A 7640-nucleotide genomic window follows, 5' to 3' on the forward strand; every position below is an offset into this window, starting at 1 on the left:
AATCTGTGTGGTCAGTGCTTTTTTGTGGCAGAATGAAGCCGGAAGAAGAGTTAGGAGAAGGCTAACATGCGCTAACAACATTTAGCTTTGATGAACATAAAATCCATGCGGGAAATGCTGCAATCTGCATCCTGGCTGCACATAAATATGTGGGAATAACATCAGCCTTTGTTTTGTCGGGACACAACTGGAAACACAAATCCACGTGATTGTTTAAACGGTTTCTAAGGACTGAGCGGCAATACATGTTTCTCCTGAATTCGACTGCTCGTTTACATAGAGCTGCGGGACGGATGCCAGTCCGAAGCCTCCCACACGTAACAAAGCATCCTCCCTTTCCCTCAAACACAACAATTTAATTTCGGCTTCTCTGCTCAGAGACACGGTTCGCTCCAGCCACCGGTAGCCGCGTCAGGACCGCGCAGGGTCCGGACGTCAGGGGACACGAAGCGCTCCTACCTGGCGCCCCCCTCGCGAGGGGTGTCGGAGAAGACAGGAAGGGAGAGGCCAGGGGCCCGCGGGGCGACGGCAGAGCGCAGAGGCGTCAGCGCTTCGCACCGGGCGTCCGCAGAGCAGCCGGTCAGTCCTGTTTGAGCTCCAAAGCTTTCTCTGGAGCGAAACACCGTCTATCCATGATGTTAAACCAGAGGAGAAGTGACACACGATCTGAATGAACTGTTTACATGCAACACGATCGGATCAACAATCGGCATAACCACCTATGTCGATCGGAAAGAAATTTTCATCCGAATGAGTCTGATCGGGGCAGAGTATTCCGAATGGCGTGTTTACATGACGCATTTTTCTGCAGATCATGTCTTCTTTCCGATTACTCTTGTCCATGTAAATGCAGCCAGTGATTTATCACAACCCAAAAGTGTGAGTAATCCGATTCATAGAAAGCCATGGAACGTGATCAAATAAAAACATTTTTTAGCAGTAGTGCACAACCTTAATTTATTAATTTCAAACACTTCTTACTTTTGTTTTCAAGGACATTCTAGTATTCATACCAAATACCTTGGATAACACAGTTTCAAGGTTAGTTAATCTCAGCGATTCCTTTTTGTGTTGGTACAAAGATAAAAAAATAAAACATTTAAAAAAAAGTAGCTTTGCATCTTCCTCACTCTTCGTTTCTCCAGTGTAAAGTTTGGTGTGACGCCTCAATCATGTGGAATCTGAGTAGTTTCTAAACCTTTGCCAAGACAATCCATCCCACCTCACAGGTGTGCCATATCAAGATGCTGATTAGACAGCATGATTAATGCACAGGTGTGCCTTAGACTGGCCACAAGAAAAGGCCACTCAGAAATCTTCAGTTTTGTTTTATTGAGGGGGTCAGGGGACTCAGACAACCAGTCAGTATCTGGTGTGACCACCATTTGCCTCATGAAGTGCGACACATCTCCTTCGCATAGAGTTGATCAGGTAGATGAGTCAAATTATTATTTGATAAACCTGTAAGCGTGACAGTTTTTCAATACATTGCTTGACATGACAGGGTTGCCCTCACAACCCGGCACAATTTGCATCAGGTGAAACTTAATATTACGTGGGGTCTCAACACAAAATCTCACTGTACACTGACAATGTCTTATTGTATATTACAGAACCTCCAACTTCTATTCCCAGACTCACTGAAAAATTCCCTCAATTTGCAACATTGTCAGGTTAATAATTTTTTTTATAAATAATTAATGCCAATGTGTAGACTTAGGGTTAGAATAAGCACCATTCCCTTTTCGCTGGTCAGTCTCAGGATTTGTATATCTTGGTGTTCACCACTGATGAAACACTCCCATGTTTTATCAGTTGTTCAAGGCTAACTTTACACTTCTTCCAGTTACTATCAGAAAAGACCTTGTAATATAGAACCAACTCTTCCGTCTTTTCTTGGTAGTGAAGAATGTTTATTATTTCAAACTCAAAGTCCATTTGCCACAATACACACAAAAAAATAAAAGACTTAAGAATAAAAATAAAAGCATTCATGATAGTATAAAAACAGTTACATAAAATTAGCACGTATCATAAACTTAAAAAAGACTAAAACTGTTGCCAACTAAAAAACTTAAAAGTTTAAAAAGGCAACCATACCAAAACCTCCAAATAGGGGACTGGTATCTAAAAGTGCTGTACCTTACATTGTTGAGAGTGAAGATTTTGTTATTTGAAGCGTTAAGATGATAAATAAAACATAAAACCATAGATAAAATGTCTCAATAAAGATTGGACAGAATTAACTCTTGCACCAACAAACAAACTGCTTGCGCTGCACCACCGTGGCTGTTTTAATAAAACCTTTAGGGCCTCATTATAGGCAACTTGTAGCTGCCTCATGCTGGATACCCTATATTTGGTCCATAGTCAGGCAGTATACAGTGGTGTGCAGCAAGTTTTTAATACAGTAGAAGAAATTTAAGTTCATCAGAACATGAATAAAACCTGCATGCAAGCATGTTTGCCTGAGCATATAAAATACGCCGTTGTCTGTGGATATTATCATCATCTGTACATTTATCATTGATGTTATTCATTCATCATTTACTGTTAACCGCTTGTTCCCTTTCGGGGTCGCGGGGCTGCTGGAGCCTATCCCGGCCACTAGTGGGCAGAGGCAGGGGACTCCTGGACAGGTCTGTCTGTTGCAAGGCTTATTGATGATCTGTCCAAGATACTTTACTTTGTGACAGACATCAAGCTCAGAATCAGAAAGTTTGAAAGCGGTAAAATTCTATTTAACATAATCCATTGTACGACAAATCACAATTCCAACACTTACTGAAATTGTATTAAATATCATTTTGAAAACCAAATTCAGAACAGACATTCAAGTGTTGTTGCAATCCAGAGCTGCTGGGGCTAAAAACAACTAAATCATCATTGGTAGAGTATCAATTATTAAGATGCAATCCAAAACAAAATTCCTTCTTACAGGGATTTTAAAGACATCCAAGATTATTGGTTTATCCAAGATAATTGATATGGCATGAAAGGAAACCAAAGCTTACATTTTTTAAATTACAGCTTCTGCCCGAAAAGGTTGTCATACTGGAGAAACATTTTAAAGGAAATAGACAAGAATTTGAGGACGGTTATAGCTCTAAAGCCAGTCTCTTTTCTTCTAGGGACAGCAATTTCAGCTCTACCTCTGGCAGATTGTACTATATCCTGATGTATGCCACGCGTAGGAACATTATTCTGGCATGGATCAATGAGAAACCTCCCTCCAAAGAAAACTGGCCTAGAATCAAACTTTTTCCCCTGGGATACTTGACCTGTCTGCTCCTCTCCACAAAGGATGGTTTCATGATTACACATATAGACCCATTATCTCAGCTTAGCCGGTCTCAATACAGCCTCTATACAAGCCAGTGTAGTAATTGACTAACATGAGAAGAGTATTTACTTGTTTTTTTCTCTTTTTCCTTCAAACTGGTATATTTTAAAACCTGTACGAAGGGTGGCATTGCCGCAAGAAATATTGTAATCGTGGATCAGTGTTGTACCGAGCTAGGTTTGTGTCTGTTAAAGACATTTTGAAAAGACAATAAGGATAGAAGAAAAAATGTGAAACACAAATCTTTATCTTCCCAGAAGACTTCCGGCCAGTCAAACACTAAACTGCATCCACTGCAACCAGTTTGTCACCCAGAACGAGACACTGAGCATTTCATCATTCTAAAAAACAGTACTACTCCTCACAGAGGGAAGGCCCCGGTTCAATTCCTGGCTTGGACCTGTCTGTGTAGAGTTTGCATGTTCTTCTGATGTGTGTGTGAGTTTTCTCCAGGCACTGTCCAGAAACATGCCTCATAGGTTAATTGATGACTCTTGACTTTAAATTAACATTTTCTAGGCTATTTAAAGAGTTGTGGAGGATCTCATAAAGTTTTCAAACTTTTTAAAATATTTTATTTAATATATTCTAAATTCCATGTCTGAAATGAACATTCTAGCGGTTTATACACACTACACAGTCACACTTGACGGTTTAAGCGTATCTGGGACAGGAAAGAGTGACACATGCAGCACACCTTTAAGAGTCTAAACACATCATTCACTTGAAGGTAAATGGTGTATCATGCAGCTATATTTGGATGTAAACACTTTTTTCCCCTTAAGACTTTCATTAAAACTGCAAACAGACTTTTCTCTCTAACATGTTATTCATATAAAAATACATATTTTCACAGACACCACGTTGTTTCCTCTAGAACTTCATCAGATCCTGATGTGGCCGCCTCTGTCACAACGTTGATACATCTTTTCTCCCTCCTGTCAGTCATTCTGCAGACACGTTTTGCAGGTAAGTGGCTGTTAAACAAGGATGTAACTCCTGTTTGAAAAGTGTTAGACTGTGAAGCTGAGAAAGAAAACTGTCATTTTTAACTACACCAAGATGGTTTCGACTAAAATTTAAATAAACAGACATGAAATATTCTGTCACAAAATTTAAAACATGGTTCATTTGTGCAGAAAAACAGTTCCTTTCTGCACAGGAAACTGCAGTCAACCAAGACTATTCAGTGTTAAAGGGTTAATCTATGCACCCCTCCCAAACTAGTAACATTAGCAGCATTTTCTTTTAAGCTTCTTCCTTACTATTTTTTTTAACATGTCCTGTCCAACAGCTGGGCAAACAGATGAGAGCTGAAGGCCTCTTGTGTTGGACATATTAAACTGTTGCAACAGGGGTTATGAATCTTCTGCAAAATCAAAGGTATGTCTGAATAAACCCCTTCAGTAATAGAGGCCAAACTTTATTCATTTTAATCATATTTGAATTTTTTTTGTGTTGGACTGGACGAAAAAGGAAAGAAGGGAAGAAGAGAGAGGGATGTTAGAGAGGGGGGGTAGGAGGGTGATTATAGAAGGGGGGGGGGTCATGAAACAGCATAAAGTAACAAGTTTCTGGATGGTTATACTCATTACAGTGAGGTTCAGATGTAATACAAGTCAATAAGGGCGTGGCCTGTCCCCACACACTCAAATGTTATAAACATACCTGTTGGATCCAAAAATGTCCACATGTCAACATGTACACAACACAAATAATGTTCACACACACATACCTATGCCTTCAAACCAACTAGTGAAATATTTCATTCAGTCACGCAAACTATTAGTGCAAAGGTGAGCTATCACCTGTGCTCAAGTGAGTGTTTATGTTCTTCTAAAATGGATGATGGAATGTAAAAAGAAGGAGGGAGAGTGCCCAGCCACCCCCACACCAAGAGCCCATCACAGCGCCATTGGCAGCCAGAATCCCCCAACACCTGCACTGTAGCAGATAGAGAACAACCCACCCCCCGGGTGATCACATCCGCCACCAAGGCCAGGGCCAGCAGGACCGCCATGGGGCCCCCAAAGCCAGAGAGCAGGGAGGCATGGGGGGAAAGAGAGTCCAAGCTCCAGCCCAACCAGGGGAGCAGCCCCCCCGCCGCGCTTCTTCCTTACTAAATTACTGATAAGTTCCACTGATTCCAATGTAAGTATTTAAAAACGAACTCAGAAAAAACAACCAGAACCATTCAAAAGTACACAGCTTTTAAATAACGTGTTTAATCAACTTTATTTATTTATTAGGCTTTAAAGTATTTTTCTGGCTTTTTTGGTTTATCATTTGCATGTTTTTACCTCGTCTTTCTTTTAAGAGTTTTTTAAAGTTCAGAATGGTTTGCACTGTGTTGTCCAAGGATGTTTCAGTTTCCAAGGAACTAAAAGAAATTCCTACGTTTTCTTCGGCCCAACCTCAATGGCCTAACACATTAACACAACATATAGTCACATGAGTAAAATAAGTGCCTTTGGTAGTCTATTCAGTAAAGAAAAAAACAAAGTTTCCTCCATACGCCAGCGTTCTTTGAAGTTGCACAATGCGTAATGGCATTTATAGGCTCATTTACACTGGTACATCTGCGGTAGGTCTCTGTTGCGTTGCGTTGACACAAAAAACGCAGGAGTTCTGCTCAGTCCACTGACACGTCATTGTTGTGGAAATAAACTGGAGAAACGGGAAACAGGTCCTGGTTTAAAAGAAAAACTTCCATTGTACTTTCAAAATAAGACTTTCTACAATGTTGTTTTCTATTTTATATGTGGACAACACAGACGGCCATTTTTGCCATGGATGACAAAAGTTTCATTTTGGAATTGCATAAACACGACATAATTTATGACACAATACATGCATTTTTACTAGGAGGAAGGAGAGGGCATGGGACTTGATCGCCTACATTTTTAATGAGGTATGAGAGCGGACAAACTATTTGCCATGGGGTGGCAGGACAAGCCACTCCTCCATTGCTTGGGGGACGGATTGGAGGTGCAATGAAAACAATGTAGACTAACTGACGGCCGTGAGAAAGACTCCCCACGCAAAACAAAGAAGATGAACTGCAGACAGACCAGTGTAAATCTGGGGTGAGAACTTTCCTATCACAAGGCTGAAATAAGCAGGTAACGTTAAGTAACTTTAGCACTCAAAATACTCAAATTCTTCTGCCCTGAGAAAAACCGCATGATGTGGGTATAAAATGATTCATAACCACACCAACAGAATTCAATTAAAGTATAACAATTGTTATATATTTATTTTGGAACTGAAAGGGAGAGTGGCCAATTGAAAAAATTTAAACAGCTCATTCCTGTTTGATGTTGTGTACTAAAAGCAACAAGACACACTAATATTATCTTTTCTGCAGGTAAAGAGAGTCGGAAGGATTTCAAGTAGAAAGAAACAAGTGTCTACCTTTGTTTCCTGGCTCGATGGTGCCTTCATGTCCTCTTTACAGACGCAGACTGATTTACCAGAAATGACTGACTTGTGTATAATTACTAGCATTTCTGCATTTTGGCAAACTGTCAGAGTCATCTGTGTGCTCCTTGCTCTGTTTGTTTTGTCCTCTACGTTGGCTTGGTTGTTGTTTGTCGCAGCAGCCCGTTTTCATTCAGCAGTCAGCTTTGTGGAGAATTTAACGTCAAGCTCTCATCACACAGTTCGCTCCAGATTTCACTCTTTGAGTGAAGATGCAAGAAGTGGGTGGAAGGGTGGGGGTGGGTTTAAATCTCTGTGTCAGTACTGATGGGACTGTGATATGGCCCATATTAGAAATGTCTGTCAGCTGTGCTTTCATCAGTAGAATCCACATGGATGCTCCGTCTGTTCAGTCGGGAGCAGAAGCTGCAGCTTGAAAACTGTCAGGGCTGCAGAGGAGCTAAAGTTTTCTTCGTTTTTCCAACAGAACAATGTAAGCGCTTGACTTTGCAGGATGAATGACACCTTGGGTTTGGTTTGCAGCTAATTAAACCATCTCGTGTAGTCCAAGGGGGACGCCTGACCCCAATTTCAGAACATTTGGAAGCAGCTGTCAGAGCAGCAACAAAGACAAGCTCAGAAAACACCAAGTCTCTTTACAAAAAGAGAGAATCTGTATTTTCCATATATATATATATGTATATATATATATATATATATATATATATATATATATATATATATATATATATATATATATATATGTATATATATATATATGTATATATATATATGTATATATATATGTATATATATATATATGTATATATATATATATATATATATATATATATATATATATATATATATATATATA

At 39.8% G+C, this 7640-nt stretch overlaps 1 protein-coding gene across 1 annotated transcript in view; it reads left to right on the forward strand.

Annotated features, from left to right (window-relative positions):
• The window catches only part of LOC111947117 (protein broad-minded-like), a 79046-nt gene extending 74375 nt beyond the window's left edge, over window positions 1-4671 (forward strand). The window contains exon 9 of the mRNA XM_078942573.1: window positions 4200-4671. The gene's annotated coding sequence lies outside the window, so the exon portion shown is untranslated. The remainder of the gene's footprint in view (window positions 1-4199) is intronic.
• The last annotated feature ends 2969 nt before the right edge of the window (window positions 4672-7640 follow it).

The sequence above is a fragment of the Oryzias latipes genome, chromosome 24 (genome assembly GCF_053564925.1).
Source record: "Oryzias latipes strain Hd-rR chromosome 24, Olatipes_Hd-rR_3.1".
Lineage (NCBI taxonomy): Eukaryota > Metazoa > Chordata > Actinopteri > Beloniformes > Adrianichthyidae > Oryzias > Oryzias latipes.